At 46.9% G+C, this 25,558-nt stretch overlaps 1 long non-coding RNA gene across 1 annotated transcript in view; it reads left to right on the forward strand.

Annotated features, from left to right (window-relative positions):
• LOC137429158 (uncharacterized) overlaps positions 1–25,558 on the forward strand; it is a 960,590-nt gene that overhangs the window by 120,606 nt on the left and 814,426 nt on the right. The gene's annotated exons all lie outside the window — the stretch shown is intronic.

Consider the following 25,558-nt stretch of genomic DNA (forward strand, 5'->3'; position numbering starts at 1 on the left):
ATATATATAAATATATATATATATATATATATATATATATATATATACATACACACACACACATATATATATATATATATATATATTCACGTGAGAAAGTAAATACACCCCATGTAAAGTTTTGACTTTTTTAACATATTTTAACATACAGCTATTTGATCTTCATTTCAACAATATTGATAGATAAAGGTGTTATAATATAACAAATATCATGAAACATTTACATTTTGTAGTCCATTGTATAATTTAAGTAAACATAAATGCAAATATTGCATGTGGAAAAAGTTAGTACACCCTTGGCTCTAATAGGTGGTATTGCCCCCTTTGGCAGAAACAACCTCAAGTAGGCGTTTCTTATAACTGTCGACCAGTCTCTGACCGACTGGGAGAAATTTTTGCCCACTCCTCCATGCAGAATTCTTTCAGCTTTGCGATGTTTGAGGGGTTTCTTGCATGCACAGCTCGTTTCAAATATCCCCACAACATCTCGATGGGATTTAGAACCGGGCTTTGACTTGGCCATTCCAGAACCCTCCATTTCTTTCTTTTCAGCCATTCCTTGGTGGATTTACTGGTATGTTTAGGGTCATTGTCATGCTGCAAGGTCCACCTTCGGTTGAGCTTAAACGTCCTGACAGATGGCCTCACATTATCCTCAAGCACCCTCTGGTACAATGAAGAATTCATAGTGGATTCCATGATAGTGAGCTGCCCCAAACCATAATATTTGCACTACCATGCTTTTCAGTTGGTATCAGGTTCTTGTGGTCAAATGCTGTCTTTGGTTTTCGCCAAACATGTCTTCTGGTACTGTGGCCAAATAGCTTTACCTTTGACTCAACTGTCCAGAGCACATTGTTCCAGAAGTGCTGGTCTTTGCCTAGGTGTTCATTGGCAAACGTTAGTCTTGCCCTGATGTTCTTTCTGGACAGCAAAGGTTTCTTCCTGGCCCACCTCCCTTGTGGATCAAATTTGTGCAGCCTCTTTCTAATGGTAGACTCGTGCACTTTGACATCCACAGTGGCAAGAGCTACCTGTAGGTCCCGTGATGACATTCTGGGGTTCTTTGAGACTTCTGTCAGCATCTTGCGGTCTGCTCTCGGGCTGAACTTGCTGGGGCGGCCTGTCCTGCACAAGTCGGCAGTTGTTTGGAATCTTCTCCACTTGTAGATGATCTTTCGGACAGTCGAATGATTGATTTCAAATGGTTTGGAGATCTTTTTAAATCCCTTCCCAGACTCGTGGGCATCTATAACCTTTTTTCTGAAGGCCTCAGAGAGCTCTTTTGATCTAGGCATGCTGACGCCGCACACTTCAACAACAAAGAGCAAACCAAACTAAATGTCTGAGGTTTAAATAAGACAGGTTCCTCCAAGATCCTTTCTAACGATGTTCTAATCATTTGCACCTGAGCTGGTGCACCTGATTCTAATTTTAGGAATTTGAAGTAGTGATAAATGTTGGGGTGTACTTACTTTTTCCACATGCGAAATTTGCATTTATGTTTATTTAAATTATACAATGGACTACAAAATGTAAATGTTTCATGATATTTGTTGTTTTATATCACCTTTATCTATCAATATTGTTGAAATGAAGATCAAATATCTGTATGTTGAAATATGTTGAAAAAGTCAAAACTTTACATGGGGTGTACTTACTTTTTCACGTGACTGGGGAATGGGGCGCAGACTGGATGGTGCGCAATGGGGAATGGGGCGCAGACTGGATGGTGCGCAATGGGGAATGGGGCGCAGACTCGATGGTGCCTAACAAGGTCGATTGGAGGGTGGGCTGCAAAATGAACGGGACCTACTCTTATTTATTTATTTTACACAACGCAGGTATCACTATTGAAAAATGGCCTGATCTCACATATACTATGAAATAGAACGTTCTTCGGTGGCCTACGTGTTGCATGTGGACTAACTATGGGGGCAAAACCTTTAACCTTTATTAATCAATATGTACATTTCTCAGAACCGCAACAATATATATATATATATATATCTGGTGTTGGGCTAGTGGCTAGGGTGCCGGCTTAGGCTAGGATCCTGGGTTCGAATCCCGGTCAATCGCTGAATTAACGCCAGGGGGGTTGACTCAGCCTGTCATCCTTCCGAGGTCGGCAAATTGAGTACCAGTTCACTGGTAATTCCCTGCTTGTCGTTAAAGTCGGCAAAAAGGGTTGGCGTCAGGAAGGGCATCCGGCCGTAAAACATTGCTTCAAAAAGGGGACCGAAAAACAACAACAACCACAGTTCCCGAAAAAGGCCAACCCCCGCTTGCGGGGAAAAATGGCCTCTAAAGGTCGTTTTTATAGCCCAAGTTGTGGCACCTAGGCCACCACTGCAGTAAGAGTACATTATTATCTCCAAAGATATGCTCAGCTTTGCCATACATAATAAGGCAAGAAATGCAGGAATTCTGGCCATCTCATTTATACCGCATTTTAAACGCATCCTGTTTTTGCAACAAATGTACTCATTCTTTTCATGCATACAATGTCACATGTAATTGCACAGCATGCATTAGTTTCCACGCTAATTAATGCTCTGTAATTACCTTCTCAAACACAAATGGACATCAATCTTGGAATGAGCCCACGCAGGAGAGAAGCCATAATGGCATTTGGCAAATTGAAGAATGGGAATTGACTTGGATAGGACAACATTGCTGCGACTGTGGGTACGACTGTGTGAATAGGACAACATTGCTCCAACAGAGTGAGAAGGTGCGGGGCTCACATGTTTACAAAATTTTGAATGCGTATGTACTTCGGGAGTCTGGACTAGTTCCTTCGCTACCGTGGAAGGAGATTTTAAAAGAAAGTGGGGAATATGTGACAACTTTAGAAACTAGATGGTATTCATAGAATACTTACCTCACACAGTCAACTTGGTGCGAGCCAACTGTTCTGTTTTTGAAGGGTTTTTTAAATTGATCCAATATGTCTGCCAGACCATGTGAGCGATGATGGCATACATTTATATTCTCTAAAATAATTGTTATGAGGATCAGGCTCAAGAAAGTTCAAACTCATCAGACTAACTGTTGTCCGTATCGAATTATGACGTCATAATTAAGGTACAAATTAAGAAGTCGTCAACAACACTTATTCCCCATGCGGAGTTCTTTACAACGAGCCACGTTTCAATTTTTTCCATGCAGCGGCTTCAGAGACATAGAGGTGCAACGCTTTTTCGTTTTTCCAAGATGGCACCTGTATCACGTGACCTATGACATAATTATCATTTAAATATTCTACAGGAGTAGGCACTCCTATGGTCATAATTTCGTGTCCATCGGACTAACAGTTGCAGAGAATTTTTTTTTATTCATACTTATATCAAGCGTTGCACTTGTCCAATTATGACGTCATAATGACGGCACCAATGACATCCTCATTAAAAAAAAAAAAAAACACCTTTAGAGGCCATTTTTCCCCGCAAAGTGGGGGTTGGCCTTTTTCAGGGACCGTGGTTGTTGTTGTTTTTTGGTCCCCTTTTTGAAGCAATGTTTTACGGCCGGATGCCCTTCCTGCCGCCAACCTTTTTTGTCGCCTTTTTACGACAAACAGGGAATTACCAGTGAACTGGTACTCAATTAGCCGACCTCGGAAGGATGACAGGCTGAGTCAACCCCCCTGGCGTTAATTCAGTGATCACCGGGATTCGAACCCAGGATCCTAGGATCCTAAGCTGGCACCCTAGCCGCTAGCCCAACACCAGGCTAATGACATCCTCATTAACGTATCTCATTTCCCATGGGGAGTACTTGACATTGAGCCTTGTTTCGGAGATATAGAGGTGTAACGTTTTTCCAAGATGGTGTCCGTACCACGCAACCTATGACGTCATAATTATGAATAAAAAAATTCTACAGGTGGAGGCACTCCTATGGTAACATTTTGTGTCAATCGGACCAACGGTTGCTGAGAAAAGGATTTTAAAAATGCAGACGTGCGTACGCTAAACGTTAGGGTAATGAGGTAAAAAAAACAACACAAACACATAAAAATGAAAATAAGGTAATCAAATTTTTCCAGAGGCCAACCCCAATGACCTCTCCTGGTCCGAATTCCGCAGCCCGGGATCAATTCGCTCCAAGGCTGTGCCAAATTAAACTCACATTTAAATCTCAATTTAATTTTTATTTTAAATATTTTGGCCTTGTGTGCCCAACAACCGCAGCTGCAGGTGATGACCCCTTCCTCGGGTTCTTCCGCCCCAAGCCCGGAGTCCCCCGCGTCGGAATAGCCGCCTTAGGTGGGAGTCGGAGGGGGCGCCCCTGCGCCTTCGGGCACGGGAGTGGGGAACGACGGGAGTAACGGTGGTAGTTCCATAGGGGAAGCTTCGGTAGTCCATAGACTCGTAGACGGGTTCGTCGATATCCCTGTCGTCGTCCCCACATGGGGCGAGATGGCGTACGGAGACAGTAGACTCGCGGCCATCCGCCGTTAACACGCGAGCATGCTCGGGATTAGCCTGGAGGACCTGCACCTTGTCAACAAGGGGGTCGTACTTGCTAGCGCGAACCGCTCGTTTGAGATAGGCGGGCCCCGGTTCAGCGAGCCAGCTGGGTAAAGATTGGATACTGCCGGAGCTTCTAGGGTGGTGGAACAGTCGTTCGTGAGGAGTCTGGTTGGTGGCAGTACATAGGAGAGCCCGGATCGAGTTTAGAGCGGCAGGTAGCGACCACGCCCATTTATCGAGGCCTCGGCCGAGGGTCCGAAGGCTTAGCATGACGGCCCTCCATATAATCCCATTAAAGCATTCGATCTGCCCATTCGCTTGGGGCCGGTACGGGGTGGTGTAGCTCGAAGCGACATTATGCTGGAGCAAGTAGCCCCTCACCTCCTGGGACAGGAACACCGCACCCCGATCGGTATGCACGTAGGCCGGATACCCGAACATAGAAAACAAATTCTGCAGGCACCGAATAACCGTGGCAGCCGACATATCCCCGCACGTGTAAGCAAAGGGGAATCGGGAATACTCATCGACGATAGTGAGCAGATAGCGAGAGTTGCTCGACATTGGCAGCGGCCCTTTGAAGTCCATCGCCAAGCGCTCCCACGGTCTAGTAGCCCTAACGAGTGTCCCCATAGGAGGGTTATAAAAACGCGGTTTGAGTTCCGCACAGATCGCGCAATCACGGCAGATGCGGCGGATGTCCTCAATCGAGTACGGCAGATTGCCCTCGCGCACAAAATGCGCGAAGCGCGTTACCCCGGGATGACACATAGTGCCGTGCAAAGTGCGCAGCCCCTCCAAAGTTACAACCCCCGCGCAAGTGGCCGGCCTCGATAAGGCGTCAGCGACCAGGTTATCCTTCCCCGGGCGGTATTTGATGGTGTAGCAGAAGTCGGCGAGTTCGATACGCCAACGGGTGATTTTCTCATTCTTAATGCGCTGAGCATGTAAGGTGTCGTACATAAACACAACACTCTGTTGGTCCGTGACGATTTGGAAACTCCGCCCAAGCAGATACGGCCGCCATCGCAGGGCTTGATTCGACGATCGCGTACGCTTCCTTTTCGACAGACGAATGCCTCCGCTCGGCGGAGATGAGAGTCCGCGAGAAGAAAGCCACAGGGCGGCCTCCTTGGGAGAGAGTCGCCGCTATCGCATGATCCGAGGCATCACTCTCCAAAACGAAAGAGGCACTCTCGTCAATCGTCGCGACAGCGGCGCCAGCGATGTCGACTTTAAGGCCCTCGAAGGCCGCCAGGGCGGCCGGGCCCATGGGGAAAGTGTCGCAGGCCACGAGGGGGCGGAGCTTCGTGGAGAAATTTTGCACCCACTTTGAGTAGTGGGCGAACAGCCCTAGAGCGCGTTTCAGCGAAGCCCGATCGCTAGGCGGAGCCATATCGAGCAAAGGGCGCAGACGCTCCTTATCCGGAGAGACGGAGCCATGGGTCACGGTGTACCCCAAAAGGTCTACCGTGCGTAGAGAGTATCGACACTTAGCCGCATTCATGGTTAGGCGATATTTCCGCGCGACCTCGAGGAAGCGTTTCAGATTAGCGTCGTGATGCTCCTGGTCATACCCACAAACCGTAAGATTGTCCAGATAGACAAAGACATCGGTCAAATTCTCCTTCGCAACGAGGTCATCCATAGCCCTCTGAAAACAAGAGACTCCGTTAGTTACCCCAAAGGGAAGTCTCGTGAACTGGTACAACCGCTGACCCGATTCAAAGGCTGCAAAGACGCGATCAGCCCTAGAGATGGGGACTTGATGATACGCACTACGCAGATCGAGAGTGCTATAAACGGAATACAGGGCCACCTGGCGTACCAGGGCGTCCATCCCCGGTAAGGGGTAGGCATCCAGCTGTGTAAAACGATTAATCGTCTGCGAATAGTCGATTACCATGCGCCGGCGGTGGGCCTCACTCCGCACCACTAAGACTTGGGCCCGCCACGGTGACCTACTGTGTTCTATAATACCGTCCTTTAAGAGCAGGGCCGTTTCTTCCGCAATGAATTGCGCGTCCGCGCGAGAGTAGCGCCGCGATTTGACGGCTACAGGGGTACAATCAGTGGTCAGGTTGGGGAACAGTGAGAGTGGCTCCATGTCCATTTGAGCGAGGGCGCACACAGCGAGCGTGTCCGGCCCACCGAAGTCTATTTCCAAACGTCCATGCCGCTTAAGGAAATCAAGTCCTAACAGAACGTCAGCGCATAAAGCAGGTAATACCATGAGATACACGTCCGGGAACGTGCGTCCCTTTATCACAAGTTTCAATCGACACGCCCCTTTTGTGCTCAACCAAAGTCCCTGAGAGGCCATGAAGATCCGGCGGGTTGTCCCGAGAACCGGCCACCCATGTTGATGCACGAGTCGCTGATCGATAAAACTATCCGTGGACCCCATGTCAATCAAAGCTTGCGCAAAAACGCCCGCGACCGTGAGCGGAATGATGGCCTGCGCAAGGCCGGCAGACCCAGCAGGTATTGTACCGGCCGGGCGAGAAGATCGCGCCTCGCGGGTGGATCCCACGCCGGCTGCAATCCTTCGGGCAGCGTCGGCAGGTTGGGCCTCAGCAGGAGCATTGAAGTCAGTTGGCTCATCAGCAGTTTCATTTGCCAGAGTGGGTGTGTGTAGGTCGTAAGAGCAGCCGCCAGATGGCGCTCGAGTCACGTGAGAAAGATCTCTGCCGTCTGCAGATTCATATGCCAAAGTGGGTGCATGTAATTCGTAATAGCCGCCGCCAGATGGCGCTCGCGTCACGTGAGAAAGATCTCTGCCGTCTGCAGATTCATATGCCAAAGTGGGTGCATGTAATTCGTAAGAGCCGCCGTCAGATGGGGCTCGAGTCACGTGCTGCGTTTGCCGTACATCGAGAGGAGTTTCCAAAGCAGGAGCATGTCGCTTGTTTGAAGTAGGCGTTCGAACGCCAGTCAAGGTCGGTCGCGCGGTGGCCGGTCGCGTTCGCGCCATTTGTTTCGGCGGCCCGGTGTATCTCACCAAGGTCGGGCGTGTAGCCAGAGGCCCGCGAGAAGGAGAGCGGCTCTTCAAAGCCGAGTGAGGCGCCCCGTCCGGCGCTCGATCCGTTGGCTCCGCGATGAGCCCATTCAAGGTCGCGCGGGGACGCGTGCCCTGAGCGGCCTTCCTGCAGACCTTTGCAAAATGGCCCTTGGTGGAGCACAGGTGGCATGTAGCCTCCCGGGCCGGGCATTCAGAGCGAGGGTGCTGCCGATTCCCGCAAAAATAACATTTTGCATACCGGTCAGGCCGTGGCCGGGCAGCGGCGGCAGCAGTGAGGCCGGAAGCGGAGTCCGCTTCAGGAGCTCCCAGAGACTCGGCCGTAGTGGTCGGGTCCTCCTCCGTATCCTCGGCGGTAGCCCTCTCCGGTCGCGCGAGTTGCGAGGTCCCCGCCACGACTCGTGGGTGATCATATGCGGTGGATTGTTCTCGGGCATCTGTGTATACGCGTGCCAGCCGTAGTGCCTCTGTAAATGTCAGATCCGCGACCTCCAGGAGTCGGAGCCGCAAGACTCCAGAATTAATTCCGGAGATGAATGAATCTCGGAGCAAGTCGTCCTGCACTTGCTCGTGGGTCCGGACGTCCTGCACGCAGTCTGCCAACAGGTAGCGCAACTCCTGCGCGAAGCGATCGATCGATTCAGATGGTTGTTGTCGCCGCTGAGAGAGTTGATGCCGGCCGTGCACAGCGCTCCGTGTCTTTACGTAGAGGCGCTTCAGCTCGGCTAGAGCCGTAGCGTACGTCCCAAATCGAGAAATGTTCCGGAAAACGGTGTGATAGACCTTCGACTGTAACACGGACAGCTTCATCGCTGCGGTGGGCTCTGTTTCGTGAGCAGCAAAGTAATTCTCCAGCGTTTTGAGCCAGTGAGTGAACTCCGATGCTGATCCCTCAGCTTGAGGGTCGGCTCCGAGAATCGGTACCACGATCATCTTGTGGTCAGCCATTCCGGCGATCTAAATGATATTAAATGTCGTGAAAATCAAGCTCAGACACGACTTGACCTCTGGGTAGGTTTAATATCATTTAGATCTGTAGTACATCCTGTAAGAATACATGCATGCAACAGGCATTAAAATCAGAGTATTTCATGAGCAATGGTCGATTCAATATAGCAAAGGTCCAACAGAGAGGACAGTCAGCACAGCATTTAGGGGCGTACATACCATTCAAACTACAGGACTATGTCACAGTGAGTTCCGCTGGAGTGTCCGCGCGCCCCGGTTGTCCCGGGTCTTATAGACGCCCCTTCTGTAGCGAGCACACCCTGGGTTCACCTTGGTATAATTTCACTACACATACCCTATTTAAATTTTCCCCCTCCTGGGCCCCAAGTGGATCAGCTTTCACACTCTTCCATTCCCACTGTTAATGCCCCCCGTTTTGAATCAAATTCTGTTGCCCATGGCTGCTTCTCCTGTGACCCGAGTCTGTCAGACTGGGTGTCACCCTCTTCTATTTTTGATGTTAATTCCTCCCGTTTTGATTCATATTCTGTTGCCCATGGCTTCTGCTCCTGTGCCCCAATTGCAACATTATTTTTTTCTTCCTTTTGTGTTTTCATTCCATTAATTCGTCCCTTAAATTCTCCCCTTAATTGTTTACCCATTTCCTTTATATTATTTTCCATTCGTTCATAATGGCCATTCATTTTTTCATTCATTTGTTCACCCAATTGTTCAATAAGCATTTGCATCCAGACCTGGTCGGGCATCGCAGCCGTTCACAGCATTCCAGGCCCCGGCATTACAGGGGAGGGGGTTCGAACGCTCGGAACGGGGAGGTTTCAATCATATCCTCTAATCCCTTTATCTCTGGCCCACTTCCATAGTCTTCGGAATTCCCAACCCCCTCGGCCATCTTACTCGCTTCTGCCATCTGCGGTGAGAAAGCAGTTCTCCCTCGCGTGTATTTTACCTCAGACAAAGAAAAAAATTTTTTTAAATTGTTTGAAAACGCGACGTTGTGCTTCGCTCACCAATAAACTACAAAATGTAGACACCCCGGTACTATGATTACCTCCCCCTCTATGAGGAAAAGCCAATCGTTAATTTAAAAAACAAACTTTTCAAAAAAGATCAGTAACGTGCAATGGTTTGAGGAAGTTCAAGGAATAATTTCAGATAATTGCTACAGAATGCAGCTTAATGCATCTCACTTGTGTTGCAAGACTTGTGTGCTGTTGCATTTGTTGGTAAATAGAAAGTTGAAATATGTATTTTATAAACTTTGTTCAGCTTTAATGCATCCAATGCAAAAATATAAGCACTGCAATATTTTGCATTCTGAAGACAAATAAAAATTGTACATTCCTCCAAATTGTTATTTGTTATTCTTCACCATAAGTTCGTTCTGATCTGTTCCATGACTGAAGCGCTATAACTGTGATTGGGTTATTACAAACACAAGGTGCTTCAACTGTTCCCAATATCTCATTTGCCCTTTTTTGCATTACAGAGGGATCTGTGTCCCCCGCTCCCAACTGCCTCCCCCCTCTCCTCCAACCCTAAGCTTTGCATAGTCAAGTCCCATTTTCAGGAATTGTGACACCCCCAGGCATTTTTGAGTAAAATTTGGCATACCCTATCTTCTAAACTCTAAAGAGTTTGGTGATTTTATGAGCAAAAAAAATCTAAAATGTCTGGAAAAATCTAGAAGTAGATTGAAGACCATTTTGGCATACAATTCCATTGCAACTTCCCCAACACACTTACGAGCACTTCATTTTGGGGTGATGATTCTTTGTTGGAGCGCCAGTGTTAGTAAAGCAAGGTTTGAATATTATCTTAAGTTTATTCAAAATGGCCACCTTAAAATACCATAGAAATCAGTCTGAGATATGGTTGCTGGGTAAATATACTGTGCTCCTGATAGAATAAAATCTACTATTTTAATTTAAAAAAAAAAATTTTTTTGCATGGTTTGTATATATGGTGATTGACGATCAATTCCCATGTTAATTAATTACTAAATAATTATTTTATTACAGCAAATAATCACTTTAGTGCACATGATTTATAAAAAAATATACCGATATCTTTATTCCAAGGCTGTGTCCGTGTATTTGTACATGAATGTGTACACAGAAAACATTATAAACATTTATAAAAATCTGTAAATGTGTCCATGTTCCATTGTTCATCTATACCATTTTTAGAGAAAATTGTGAGTTATTTGAAAAAAGTGCAAGGGTTCCAATATTTTTGGCCACGACTGTACCACCAGCCTATCAGATCAGTTCCCTCCAGACCCGGGCGGGATGAAGAGAGGCGGGGCCTAAAAATATTTTTAGTCACCGACATGTTGTTTATGGACGTTTTTTCATACATTGGTGCTGTTTCATGTTCATCGATACGTATTGGTGGCTGCATTCGTTAGCCGTTGCTATTAAGTTACTTTGACTTAAATGTAAAATCCATGCCTTTTTAAAGAGATTAAATGAAATCTACCATATAAAACACAATGTGTGTTTGTGTATTTGTGTGATGTCTGTCCCCATAAGTTTTAAAGGCTTTGCGTAGCGCTTTAGGAGCGATTTGAGTGGGGTTTTAATGGGCAATCTTTGCACACGTCAAATCAAACCACAATCACACACAATGTGACAAATTGCGACACAATTGTGACATTGATTGTGACACAATTGTGACATTGATTGTGACACAATGTGACAAAACACACAATGCACACGTGTCAAATCACACACAATCAAACCGGTGTGTCCACCGGTTAAAAGACTTAGATCCTGAGGATACAAAAGACCATGAGCACCCAATGACCCAAAATACCCCAAGGACCCAGAAGACTAAAAAGACCCCAATGATCCAAAAGACCCAAATGACCCCGAGGATATAAATGAACCAGAGGATGCAAAATACCCCAAGGGACCCAGAAAACCCCAAGGACCCAGAAGAGCCCAAGGACTCTAAAGACCCCAAATACCCTGAAGCCCCAAAAGACCTGGAACACCCAAATGACCCTAAAGACTGAAAAGACCCTGGAGACCCAAAATACCCCCAAATACTTTAAAGACCTCGAAGAACCAAAAGACTGAAAAGACCCTTAAAGAACCAAAATACCCCAAAGACTCAAAATACCCTAAAGACCCAAAATACCCTTAAAGACCTAAAAGTCCCCATAGACCCCAATGGCCCTTAAATACCCCAACTACCCTTAAATAGCCCAAAGACCTGAGGACCCCAAAGATCTAGAGGACCCAAAAGACTCAAATGACCCGAAATACCCTGAGGAACCAGAAGACACAAAAGACCCTGAGGACCCAAAATATCCCAAGGACACAAAAGATCCTGAGGATGCAAAAGACCATGAGCACCCAAGAGACCCAAATGACCAAGAGGACCCAAAAGGCCCCAAGGACTCCGAAGACCCAAAAGAAGAGTAATTATGTCTCTTACATTGGAATTGTAGAAGGTGGCTTGCAAACCGAGCCTCAAGGGCGGTGTACAGAAGCGTTTTTAAAAATAACAATAAATACAAGGCGCAGTGACGTGAAATTCGCTGCACGTGATGTGCAACATGCGCAGAGTAAATCGAGTGATCATGTTCGTCTGTGGGATGTCTAATAAATAAAGGAGATGTAAGCACACCTGACACGAGGCTTCAGCTTCAGACTTTGGTATGCTCATACGGTTGCACCATCAAATAAACTGTTTCGACCCGTCATTTTTGACGGGCTTTATACTAGTATGAAATAAACAGCCATCCAGCGTGCCAGTCTAGCAAGATAAGCACTGTATAATAGAATAACGGGGGAAAAGACCTGAGGAAAAGACTAGCTTATTTTTAACCAAAAAAAGACCACCATGTTGTCTTTGCCTAGTTCATGTGTTTGTGGTGCAGAGGTGAGCTTTTACCTACTTTCATGCTGCACAGGTTTCAAAGAATGTAAGAATAAATTCATTTAACGAAGCCTTTAGTTGATGAGAAGGAGCAACTACATTGACATCTGTTTTGCTTCCATTGTGGTTTATCAACAAGGGGAAGGTAGACCTTTTGGTTTTAATGGTATTTCAAGAGCTCATTCTGCCTTTATGGGTGCCATACGCCAGCACTGGCTATCACTCAAAGCTGAGTGCTTTGTAATTGAAAGATTGTTGGCTAGAAAGCCCAGTTTCAGCCGAAGATGATATTTAGTTCTCCAGCTTTTACCACCTGCCACCCTTAGGGGGCAATGCTGCAGCGCAGCATGCCGATTGTGCCTCCATCACATTGATTGTTCACACAGGTGTGTTTAATTATGCACAAAGGTGTGTTTTTTAACGTGAGAAAAGGAAATGCAGTTTTTGTGTACTGGTACACCCACTACCCACAGAAGCGACAGGAAGGGTTATGGTATTATCTGTCCTCTGTGGTGTATATATATTACAGTAGATCTACGCTCAGGTCCGTTCATCTGTGGTGGACGTGATAAGCATAGAATGCCTCAAGGATGTCAGGATTCCTCCAAATTAATTTTTGTCGTGTTAAGCAGCAGTAGCAACTGTTTTAAAGGGCAATCACACTTGCTTGCGATTTATATGTTTTACTTATGGTGGGGTGGCCATGCCGGGAGGAAAAATCCCTTGGGGAGAGGGGATATCATTAGTACAGTAGATTAGTAATATTATTTTGGAATAACATTAATATTATGCTATTATAATTAGTATTATTATTACCTACGCCACAGAAGGCGGATGGAGATTGTTTTCACCCATCTGTTTGTTTGTCTATATGTTAATCGCATCCAGGTCACAATTTCAAATCACCTTTTTTTTTTTTTGTATACAGAATCGAGGCTCGTGAAAGAGCTAACATTTATTTCACAAACAAATCAAACAAACAAAATATATAAAAAGAGGGAGCGGTAGACAATATGGGGAGAGAAGGGGAAGCACACAAACACAACATTTGAGAGCAGGGACATCAGGAGATGTGTGGGAGGGAGAGGGCTTGGGGGGAGGAGGCGTGGGAAGGCGGAGGGAGGGAGGGTGGGTGGGAGAAGTATAAAACACAAGGACACCAAGGACTTCCAGGACTAGGTGTGAGGCAGGAGCACCAGCCCAGAGGGGAGAGCAGTATTCCATTGAGCTGTGGATGAAAGCCTTGTATGTGGTGAGGAGCTCAGGTGTGCCAAGGAAGGACTTCGCACGACGGAGGATGCCCAGTCGGCGACTGGCTTTGGAGGCCAGATTTGCAATGTGGTTTTCCCAGGAAAGATCATGGCAGATAGTGAGACCCAAAAGCTTGAGTGACAGAACTTCTTGGAGAGGATTATTCAGAAAGTGGATGGGAGGGTTGTCCAGTCAGTCTTTTCGGAGAGAAATCGTAAGAGTGTGAGATTTGTCAGGATTGAAAGACATGTTTCACTTGTTTGCCCAGTCTGTGATTTTGTCCAGGTCTGCAGAGAGTGAGGAGGCTGCAGACTGCCGATCTGAGGGATGAGGAATGGAGCGACAGAGAGTAGAGTCATCAGCAAAGAGATAGAGAGGATTTTCAAGAGTCAGAGAGATCATTGATTAAAAAAAAAAAAAGCACAGGGCCCAGAACACTGCCTTGGGGAACTCCAGCCTGAACAGGAAGAGGAGATGAGAGAAACCCATTCAGGGCCACACGTTGACTACGACTAGAGAGGAAGTCCACCAGCCATGCGTGGAGATTTCTATGGATACCAAAAGAGGAGAGTTTGGTGAGCAGAGCGGGGTGCCAGACCGTATCGAAGGCACGTGATATGTCAAGGGAGACAGCTCTAATTTCCTGTTTGGCATTGAGGACCTCCATCCATTGTTGAGACAGCAGAAGTAGCATGTCCTCAGTAGAGTGACCAGGTCTGAAACCAAATTGATGATCAGAGATCAAGCCATTGGAGAAGAGGAAAGATTTCATATCCGAAGCAATGATGGATTCCATGACTTTGCTGATAGTTGGGAGAAGGCTGATTGGTCTGTATTTGCTAGGATCTGTTTTTGCACCTTTTTTGTGCAAAGCGGTGATGTTGGCTGATTTCCAAGCAGATGGCAGATGACCTTGAGCAAAAGAGAGGGTGAAGACAACAGAGAGAGGGAGTGAAAGAGCGGAAAAACAGGATTTAGGACCCGTGGGCTGATGCCGTCAGGTCCAGTTGCAGAATCAGAATCAGAGTCGAGGGTTGACAGAAACTTTTCCACCTTGTCAGGAGGAAAGGACACGGAGTCCAGGAGCAGCTGGGTATGACTGGGAACGGTGGGTACAGAGAGGGATGGGTTTGGGACACAAGATTTAGAGGCAAACACAGAGTTGAGGCATTCAGCTTTTTCACGTGCGGAGTCAGCCGTGTAGCCGTTTGAGGTGAGGGAGGGGATGGAGGGGGAACAAACACCAGAAACAGATTTGACCAGACGCCACCAGGATTTGGAAGAGGGAGACAGATAAGAGATTTCGGTCTTGAGAACGGAGATATATTGTTTCCTGGCTCTCCTGAGGGTGGACACACACTTGTTTCGGGCTTTGTGAAAGGAAAAATTCATGAAACTTCACCACATTGTGGAGTTAGTCATAAGGAAGAATCCTATTGATTTTGAGATCAAAAGGTCAACATATGCCAAAGGTCAACAACTTCGGTGCAATTTCTAAAATTGTCAATTTTCATCCGATTGACTTGAAATTTGAATAGGATTTGCATGTCAGGCCACTGAATTCAACCACCAATTATTTTTTTAGGTCAACATCGGCCAAAGGTCAACAAATTATTTTTAGGAATTTCACAAGTATCATGCTATGCACGACATATCTCTTGTTTGGCTGTTTGTTTGTTTGTGAACAGGATATCTCAAAGTTGTGGACGGAATTGGATGAAATTTGGTGATTGTGATTAGATTATGATTAGATTCGGATGAAAATGATTAAATTTTGCTGAAAATCTGTATCTAAGATTTAAAAAAAAAAGTGATTCTTCACCATTGAGAGATGGCAAAACCCATATATAGCAGGATATCTCAAAAAGTTGTGGACGGATTTGTACGAAACCTGGTGGACATGATGAGTGTGTGACAAGGAAGAATCGATTCGATTTTGGTGAAGATTTCCTGGCTGTTACAAAATCACAGACTGGTCAAACAAGTGGAACATGTCTTTCAATCCTGACAAATCTCACACTCTTACTATGTCTCTCCGAAAAGATCGACTGGACAACCCTCCCATCTACTTTCTCAACAATCCTCTCCAAGAAGTTCTGTCGCTCAAGATTTTGGGTCTCACTATCTGCCATGATCTTTCTTGGGAAAACCACATTTCCAAGCTGGCCTCCAAAGCCAGTCGCCGACTGGGCATCCTCCGTCGTGCAAAGTCCTTCCTCGGCACACCTGAGCTCCTCACCACATACAAGGCTTTCATCCGCAGCTCAATGGAATACTGTTCTCCCCTATGGGCCGGTGCTCCTGCCTCACACCTAGCTCGGCTTCACGCTGTTGAAACCAAAGCTTTCAGAATTATTGGAATCTCCCGTGATGAAGCTATCTCTGAGGGCCTTTCACTCACTCACCGCAGGCAGGTAGGTGGTCTTTCTGTCTTCTACCGACTCCTCTCCGGCCTTGCACCCCCAGCTCTCTCTGTGCTCTGTCCCCCAAATATTCCTACAGGTCGCACAAGATCTGCCAGCAACCCTCTGATGGTTAAACTGCCGAAATCTCGGCTCTCTGCTCACCTTCACTCTTTCATTCCTCTTTTCTCCCGCCTCTGGAACAAACTCCCTCACTCCCTTCAATCCCACTCCTCCCTCCAGGTCTTTAAAACAGCTGTTCACCACCATCTCTTATCTTCCCCCATCCAAAACCTTGATCTTTTCTACCCCCGCTAATTCACCCCAGATCCACCTTGTTTGAAATTCCAACTTCTTTCCTGGAAGTCCTGGCAGTGTCCATATGTTTTATACCTCTCCCACCGCCCCCTTCCCATGCCCCCCCCCCAAAGCCCTCGCCCTCTCTCAGATCTCTCGATGTCTCCATGTCTCTCGGTCCCTGCTCTCAAATGTTGTGTTTGTGTCCTTCCCCCTCTCTCCCCATCTTGTCTACCGCTCCCGATGTTATTTGTTTTATGTGTCAGTTTGTCTTTCTGTGTGATTAATGTTCGCTCTTTCACGAGCCTCGATCTTGTATACAACAAAAAAAAAAAAGATTTGGATCCGGATCCGGCTGGTAGAATTTTTTGAGTGATTCTTCACCATTGAGTGATTATGGCCAACCAGGAGTAGGTATGTATGCTCTCTACTGAGTGGCGTTCTAGTTTTGAGATGTTTTAGATGTGTATGTCGCATTCTTAGCACAACTCTTCAGAAAATGTTCCTCCAAGACATCATCTCCGGCAACCACTCAGAATTTCAGCAGCTCTTTAAAGTTGCCCTTGGTGAAGCTACGACTGTATATTTCGCTGTCATCATCCCTGTGCCCCCTGGGTGCAATGCCCTGCATGCCACAAAACTCCGAGTTAACGATAGATATCATTATCGTTTTTGCAATGTTGGCTGTAGCTTCATGGGAGAATGTTGCATCGATCTGTTTGTAGCCTTGGACATCCTATGATAGTCACATGTCGAATGTGATTTGTGGTCAACAACAGCATCTGCCCAATTTTGGAAAGGTAGGGGTCTCCTCCCAGGAGAGGGAGGGGTGAGGAAGGGAGTGGAAGGGGGAGGGGAGTGGAAGGGGGAGGGGAGAGGGAGGGGAAAATATACTACATATACATCTTTGGGGGGGGGGTGGCTTTGACAGGCCCCTCCGTTTTAGGGGAGGGGGGAAGGGAAGGAGGACAAATTTACCCGTGCAAAGAGTGCTTTAACCTGAGTGTTGCCCAGGTAAAAAAGGAAATTGTAATACCCTCTGCCACCAACACCGGGTAGAGCTACACAGTACACATTTACATCGAGAATTTACACCCCTGCGTGCCCCACCTCACTCAAGTACTCTGTGGCCTGGAGAGTTTGTTGAAATCTTCCTCCCAAATGACATGTCGAATATGGACTTGGTGTTTGCACTTGAACCTCGCACGGATGCCCCTATTGCAAGGTCACTGCGATCCAGTGAACTCTGGCCTCCACGCAGTGTTATTCACAGCATCAGTGGGAAGGTTCGGATCCCCAATTTAACCAACGAACCACGAGTTCTCAAACGACAGGTGCAGTTTTGCCAGATCCGCCCCATATACATACGTGAATAGACCAAAGAACAATCAGGGGCTTATACTGAGACCAACACCCCTAAAGTAAGACGCACACCCATTTTGCCCACAAAACACTCTACAACCGTCACCCTGGACCCTGACAACATGTTCACTCCCGAAATGCGATCCAAGTTTTGCGCACTTCTGGAAGAACATGATGAAGTGTTTGACCCAGTCTTCCAAGGTTACTACGGCGCTGCAGGTCCCTTCGAGGCTTTTGTTAACATGGGCCCCGTTCGGCCCCCACAGCGCAAGACCGGTTGCCACAGTATTCACATGATAAATGATGTGAACTGCAACGCAAGTTTGATGACTTGGAAAAACTTGGAGTCTGTGCCCGCCCAGAATACATGGGGAGTACCTGAGTCCCTCATTCTTGATCAAGAAGCCCAATGGTGGGTTTCGTTTGGTCACGGCCTTTGCTGACGTGGGCCGGTACGGGAAGCCCCAACCCTCTCTTCTGCCAAATGTCGAATCCATCCTCCGCAAGGTTGTGCAGTGGAAGTACCTTGTTACGACCGACCTTACGAGTGCCTTCTATTAAATCCCATTATCCCACAAGTCCATGAAGTACTGCAGTGTGGCCACACCCTTCCGTGGGATACGCATGTATACCAGATCTGCAATGGGAATGCCTGGATCAGAAACAGCTCTCGAAGAACTCACATGCCGTGTCTTTTTTTATTTATTTATACAAGATCGAGGCTCATGTAAGAGCTAACATTAATGACAAAAAAAACCAAACGGACACATGAGACAAAATAAAGGGAGCGGGAGACAAGATGGGGAGAGAGGGGGAAGCACACAAGTACAACATTTGAGAGCAGGGACATCAGGAGATCTGTGGGAGGGAGAGGGCTTGGGGGGAGGAGGCATGGGAAGGGGGGTGGGGGTGGGAGAGGTAAAAAAAAAAAACACATGGACACGTAGGATTTCCAGGAAAGAAGGCAATTTCACCATAAGAGGGTTGCTGGCAGATCTTGTGCGACCTGAAGGAATATTTGGGGGACAGAGCACAGAGAGAGCTGGGAGAGCAAGGCCGGATAGGAGTCGGTAGAAGACAAAAAGACCACCAACCTGCCTGCGGTGAGTGAGTGAAAGGCCCTCGGAGTTAGCTTCATCGCGGGACATTCCAATGATTCTGAAAGCTTTGGTTTCAACAGCGTGAAGCCGAGCTAGGTGTGAGGCAGGAGCACCAGCCCAGAGGGGAGAACAGTATTCCATTGAGCTGCGAATGAAAGCCTTATATGTGGTGAGGAGCTCAGGTGTGCCAAGGAAGGACTTCGCACGATGGAGGATGCCCAGTCGGCGACTGGCTTTGGAGGCCAGATTTGAAATGTGGTTTTCCCAAGAAAGATCATGGCAGATAGTGAGACCCAAAAGCTTGAGTGACAGAACTTCTTGGAGATGATTATTCAGAAAGTAGATGGGAGGGTTGTCCAGTCGGTCTTTTTGGAGAGACATAGTAAGAGTGTGAGATTTGTCAGGATTGAAAGACATGTTCCACTTGTTTGACCAGTCTGTGATTTTGAATCCTTGTTGATCTCTTGGAGAAGGGAACCGTCACCAAGCTCGCGAAGACCTCTATTGTGGCGGTAGCACATTGGATGAGCTCCTCCAAAACTGGCGAATGGTTTTGCATGCTCGGTAAAAATGTCGACTTAGCCTTTCTGCTTCAAAGACTGTTATATGCCCGAAGAGCACTACCATTTTGGGCTGGATCTGGTCTAATGGTACTGTCGTGTGATTCCCCAGGTGAACACCGCAGGGATCATGGATAGCCAAAGCAAGCTTTTAACTCTGAAGGCGATGATCAAATGGGGATTTTACTATATATGCGCAGGAGGAAGAAAGAGAAGAATAAGAAGCTGAAGAGCTTACCTGTGGTCCTGCCGCAGTCCTCCAACATTCCATCTGATTTTGCCAGCCGCAATGCTCCGAATTGCACTGATACCACCTGTCATATTTGTGCCTTCATTAGAAGCGAGGAGGAAACCGTAGTCCTGCATATATCAGCTCAGGACATAATTTCCGGTCGTGCCAAACTGCCCTTCACCAACAGAGCCGCTTGGTTGGCAGTGCAGGCGGAGTGCCCAGACTTAAGGCGGACTCATGCCCACCTCGTTCAGGGCACCCGCCCATCAAAGAAAGCGACCACGATCAAGGATGTCAAACGATACCTCCAGGTCGCTTCAGTGTCCAAAGATGGCCTAGTAGTAGTTTGTCATAACGAGCCCCTGTCCCCAGCACACCAGTGCATCATTGTCCCACGTCAGGTACTCAATGGCCTACTAACAGCATTACACATTCAGTTGGATCACCCGAGTCGTTATCAATCCGTCATTTCATCCGTCATTCACCGCTATTTCTACGCTCTCGACTTGGATGGAGCAGTTGATCAGGTGACATCCAAGTGCCACCAGTGTGCTGCATTGCGCAACACACCCCACACAGTCATCAAACAGTCCACTGGAGACCCTCCTGGTGCCACCAGTGAGCTGCATTGCGCAACACACCTCACACCATCATCAAACAGTCCACGAGAGACCCTCCCGGTGCCACCAGTGAGCTGCATTGTGCAACACACCCCACAGCATCATCAAACAGTCCACTGGAGACCCTCCCGGTGCAGTCGGTGTATCCTTCGCAGCAGATGCAATCAAACGCAATCACCAGTTAATTCTTGTATTGCGAGAATGTACCACCTCTTACACAACATCATGTATTGTGGACAATGAACAACACAGCACACTCCGCGATAACTTGGTCTGTCCGTTTATGCATAGAACTCCAGCCATTGGATGGTCCATCTGCTGTCATCCGCACCGATCCGGCCCCCGGCTTTACACATTTGGTTCATGACGAGCTTCTTAAACGTCATCACATGTGCATTGAGATTGGTCACATTAAAAATCCCAACAAGAATCCCGTCGCTGAGAAGGCAGTTCGTGAACTTGAGGATGAACTTTTACAACAGCAGCCTATGGGAGGACCAGTAAACCGACTCGCCCTCGCACTGGGCACTGCCAGTCTGAATTCAGCAATTCATGCACGGGGCCTCTCAGCCTGTGAGATGTTGTGCCAGCGGGATCAGTTCACCAATCAACAAATCCCGTTCTCTGACCTGCAAATGATAGAAACCCAACACCAGCTTTGTTCGACAAACCACCCATTTAGTGAGAAGGCCGAGGCGCCCAAGGGGTCTGTCAAGCCCAACACGTTGGTGGAAGTTGGTGATTTAGCCCATCTGTACTCTGACCGCAACAAGTCATGCGCAAGAAACCGCCACCTCGTTTCGGCCATCGATGGAACCTGGTCTAACATACGTATGTTTGTCGGATCCCCATTGAGGAGTGCAGCGTATCGGGTCAAAAAATCAGAATGCTACAAGGTATCCAACTATTGGGAAGATATGCCCGCACTTCCTCGCAATAGGGTACATGGTTGTTCTCTGTACACTGAAGATGTGTGCCTCCAACCAACATCAAAACCACCAGACCCCCCATATATCCCCGATGAGCTGTCCACACCTGCTGACAGTTCTGAATCCTTACCAATCCCTATCAGCCAAGCACCGGATCACATCTCCGTTACACCCCCAAAGCTTAACACCCGTCAACCAGATCACTCCCAATCTGTTGAGGCCATCGGTGACACCAGTGTGGATCATCCAACAATGTCTCCAAGCGACTGTGCACCAGGACGCTCCAGCCGTCCACGATACCAGCCCAAGTACTTGAAGGATTATATTTTGGATGCTTAGGATCGTCATATGATGGTCATAGTACTTGCCTAAGTCCTGTAATGGAGCAGAATAGTCCCTGAGGTTGGAGCGGAGGAAAAACCTTGTAATAGACTTGCAGATACATGACTAATTGGTACATTTCTTTGAAGTGTTGACTGTATGTGAGATTGTAATTTGCCAAATGTTTTGCTTATTCATTTGTTATTTGTGCTTTATCCCTGGTTTATAGTGGGTTTTGTTTTTCAATGTTTTACCTGTAAAGGGTTTTGTTGACCCTGTGCGCTCAATACAGTGGTCCATAATATCCGTGACCTCCAACATGTAGGTGATCATTACCTTTATTGTACTCAGCCATCAATGTTAGTAGCCAGTTACTCTCACCTGTTTTCTACATGTATAACCTCGAGAACTGTCTTAAAGGTACGAGTACAACAATGAAAGGATGTAGAGGGGTAAGAAGAGGTCACGCCACGATGTGTATTACACCCACTGGTGAGGGCTGGCACGGGGTTACCGTGCAGGGGTTGGGTTGAGATTGGCTATGGTTTTGCCTCGTGCGCATGATTGCGATTGGTGAATAAAAGCTGATTCATCACCTCAGCAAGACTGGTGATTTGTCGTGGTGTCGAGGTTGGAGATTCCCTTTAACCGAAGTGGCGAGTCGTATCTCAAATCAGGATATCTCAAAGGTTATGACGGATTTGGACAAAACTTGGTGGATGAGATTGGTATGTGACAATAACAAGCTGATGAGAGTTTGTTCAGGTCAGAATCCAGATCCGGCCTATTATTGGGATACAAAACGTAAACTGTCAAGCCTGGTGGAGGAATGCTCTCTACCGAGTTTCGTTCTAGTTTTCTCATGTTGTTGTTCTTCATCTGATTTACATCCTCGCGAGACCACGATCCTTCAATCAAAATTAAAATAAAAACCATATAACATTAGTTTGGTATTGTTGTTAATTTCACCACCTTGTCATCTTGAAGGATTTTAGTTTACCTGAATACACGTGACAATATAAACATATAATAAAATGTAATTTTGATTTCAAACTGACGATTCTATGCAATGAGTATTCCTGGACGAGGCACGATTATTCAACATTCTGTTGTGGTTTCTGACCTGTCCGGGCCTGTGATATAATAGCAACAAGAAAAGGAAAGCTGTTGCAATAATAAAGAATCATTTGGTGGTGATGAAGTTGTCTCCAACCACCTCGAGCACCTGCAGCCTCAGGAGAGCGTGACCTTTAAACTTCCCTTTAATCCCATGTTTCCAAACCCAGACCACATGCGAGTGTAAACCAATCTTGTTGAGCCCGGTAATTGTAATTGCAGAATAATCTGGTTCGAGCGCATTATGATGACCATTAGAAGAGCAAGAGAAATGTTTTCATTTAAATTATTCGAACAAGGGCCATCTACATATTCAGTACTGCCCAATATCATGCATCGCTTCGCTGACTAGAATACTAAGAGAGAGGGGTGGGGGTGGGAGGAGAGTGGGGTGGGAAAGAGAGAGAGGGGGAGAGAGAGAGAGGAGGGGGGGGGAGAGAGAGAGGAGGGGGAGAGTGATAGGTGTGCGAGAGAGAGAGGGGGAGAGAGAGAAAGAGGGGGGGGGGAGGAGAGACAGGGTGGGGAGAGTGATAGGAGAGAGAGAGATAGAGAGATAGAGTGATAGAGAGAGAGAGAGAGAGAGAGAGATTGGAGAGAGAGAGAGGTTGGAGAGAGAGAGGTTGGAGAGAGAGAGAGGTTGGAGAGAGAGAGGTTGGAGAGACAGAGGTTGGAGAGACAGAGGTTGGAGAGACAGAGGTTGGAGAGACAGAGGTTGGAGAGAAAGAGAGGTTGGAAAGAGAGAGGTTGGAGAGAGAGAGGAAAGAGGAGGGGCAGGAGAGAAAGAGGTTGGAGAGAGAGAGAGAAGTTGGAGAGAGAGAGGTTGGAGAGAGAGAGAGGTTGGAGAGAGAGAGAGGTTGGAGAGAGAGAGAGAGGTTGGAGAGAGAGAGAGAGGTTGGAGAGAGAGAGAGAGGTTGGAGAGAGAGAGGTTGGAGAGAAAGAGAGAGGTTGGAGAGAAAGAGAGAGGTTGGAGAGAGAGAGGTTGGAAAGAGAGAGGTTGGAGAGAGAGAGAGGTTGGAGAGAGAGAGGTTGGAGAGAGAGAGAGGTTGGAGAGAGAGAGGTTGGAGAGAGAGAGGTTGGAGAGAGAGAGAGGTTGGAGAGAGAGAGGTTGGAGAGACAGAGGTTGGAGAGACAGAGGTTGGAGAGACAGAGGTTGGAGAGACAGAGGTTGGAGAGACAGAGGTTGGAGAGAAAGAGAGGTTGGAGAGAAAGAGAGGTTGGAGAGAAAGAGAGGTTGGAGAGAAAGAGAGGTTGGAGAGAAAGAGAGGTTGGAAAGAGAGAGGTTGGAGAGAGAGAGGAAAGAGGAGGGGCAGGAGAGAAAGAGGTTGGAGAGAGAGAGAGAAGTTGGAGAGAGAGAGGTTGGAGAGAGAGAGAGGTTGGAGAGAGAGAGAGGTTGGAGAGAGAGAGGTTGGAGAGACAGAGGTTGGAGAGACAGAGGTTGGAGAGACAGAGGTTGGAGAGACAGAGGTTGGAGAGACAGAGGTTGGAGAGAAAGAGAGGTTGGAGAGAAAGAGAGGTTGGAGAGAAAGAGAGGTTGGAGAGAAAGAGAGGTTGGAAAGAGAGAGGTTGGAGAGAGAGAGGAAAGAGGAGGGGCAGGAGAGAAAGAGGTTGGAGAGAGAGAGAGAAGTTGGAGAGAGAGAGGTTGGAGAGAGAGAGAGGTTGGAGAGAGAGAGAGGTTGGAGAGAGAGAGAGAGGTTGGAGAGAGAGAGAGAGGTTGGAGAGAGAGAGAGAGGTTGGAGAGAGAGAGGTTGGAGAGAAAGAGAGAGGTTGGAGAGAAAGAGAGAGGTTGGAGAGAGAGAGGTTGGAAAGAGAGAGGTTGGAGAGAGAGAGGTTGGAGAGAAAGAGGTTGGAGAGAGAGAAGAGAATGAGAGAGAGAGGAAAGAGGAGGGGCAGGAGAAAAGGTCAAGCACCTTTGCACCTCTTTTTAATTAGGCAATAAGTTTTATCCACAAAGATGCTGCATTTTCTGACGGTGACAATAAAGGTCTAAGCCTTCTGGCTTTGTGGCAGGAAATATCCCATAAAATCAAAATAAAAAAAGGCCTGGAAGACATTAAAACATTCTTGTAGTCCAGGAGTTGATTGGGTAAATTAGGGCCAGGCCACACTTCCGTTATGTTACCACGACATCCCTTAACAAAATATCAAAAGTATAACAAAATACAATAAGGAGAACATCCCCTTTTTATGAATAAAATACTACTATTTACGCATATATAGTTACGTACATATATTTTAATGCCAATTGTTTTTCACTAAACTATGACAATATGTATACCAAAGGGCTAACCTCTGCAGATCACTTTGCTTCTAATTCAATCCTCAATGATCATGGAAATCCTCTTCCTAATTAATCCATCTTGTACAGACTGATATTCCAGTTCCCTTCATCACTCCTAAGAAGTTTGCCATAATTATTCATACCCTAGATGCCTCAAAAGCGACTGGTCCTGATGGAATCCCTGTTATTGTGTTGAAGATGTGCTGTCCTGAACTGTCATCGATTCTTGCCAAGCTCTTCAACCTGTGCTTGTCTGTGTCGGTGCTCCCTTCATCCTGGAAGGTGGCTTCTGTTGTCCCTGTTTTCATGGGTGCCGGTGAGCATTCTGAGCCAAGTAACTATCGCCCATCAGCCTGCTTCCTGTAATAAGTAAGGTATTTGAATAACTCATCAATCAACACTTCTCAGCCACTTGGAGGACGATGAACTTCTCATTGACGGTATAGAGATTTTTCCATTTTCGCTCTACTGGTTGGTGACCTTCATTACTTGTCATTTCAAGAGGGCATTGGATCTCAACAAGGGTGAAGCTCCATTAGTTGTTTTTGATATATTGAAGGCCATTTACAAGGTGTGGCACTAGGGACTGCTACCCAAACGTCAGTCATATGGTGTATGCATTCAATCATTTCAGCTCTCCTTACAAATCGCGAGATGAAAGTGGTACTTGAGGACCAAATATCTCAATCATCTCCTATGGCAAGCACAGGTATTTACCACCTGATGCTGTCTTGTACTT

The sequence above is a fragment of the Myxine glutinosa genome, chromosome 6 (genome assembly GCF_964187855.1).
Source record: "Myxine glutinosa chromosome 6, kmMyxGlut1.1, whole genome shotgun sequence".
Classification (NCBI taxonomy): Eukaryota; Metazoa; Chordata; class Myxini; order Myxiniformes; family Myxinidae; genus Myxine; species Myxine glutinosa.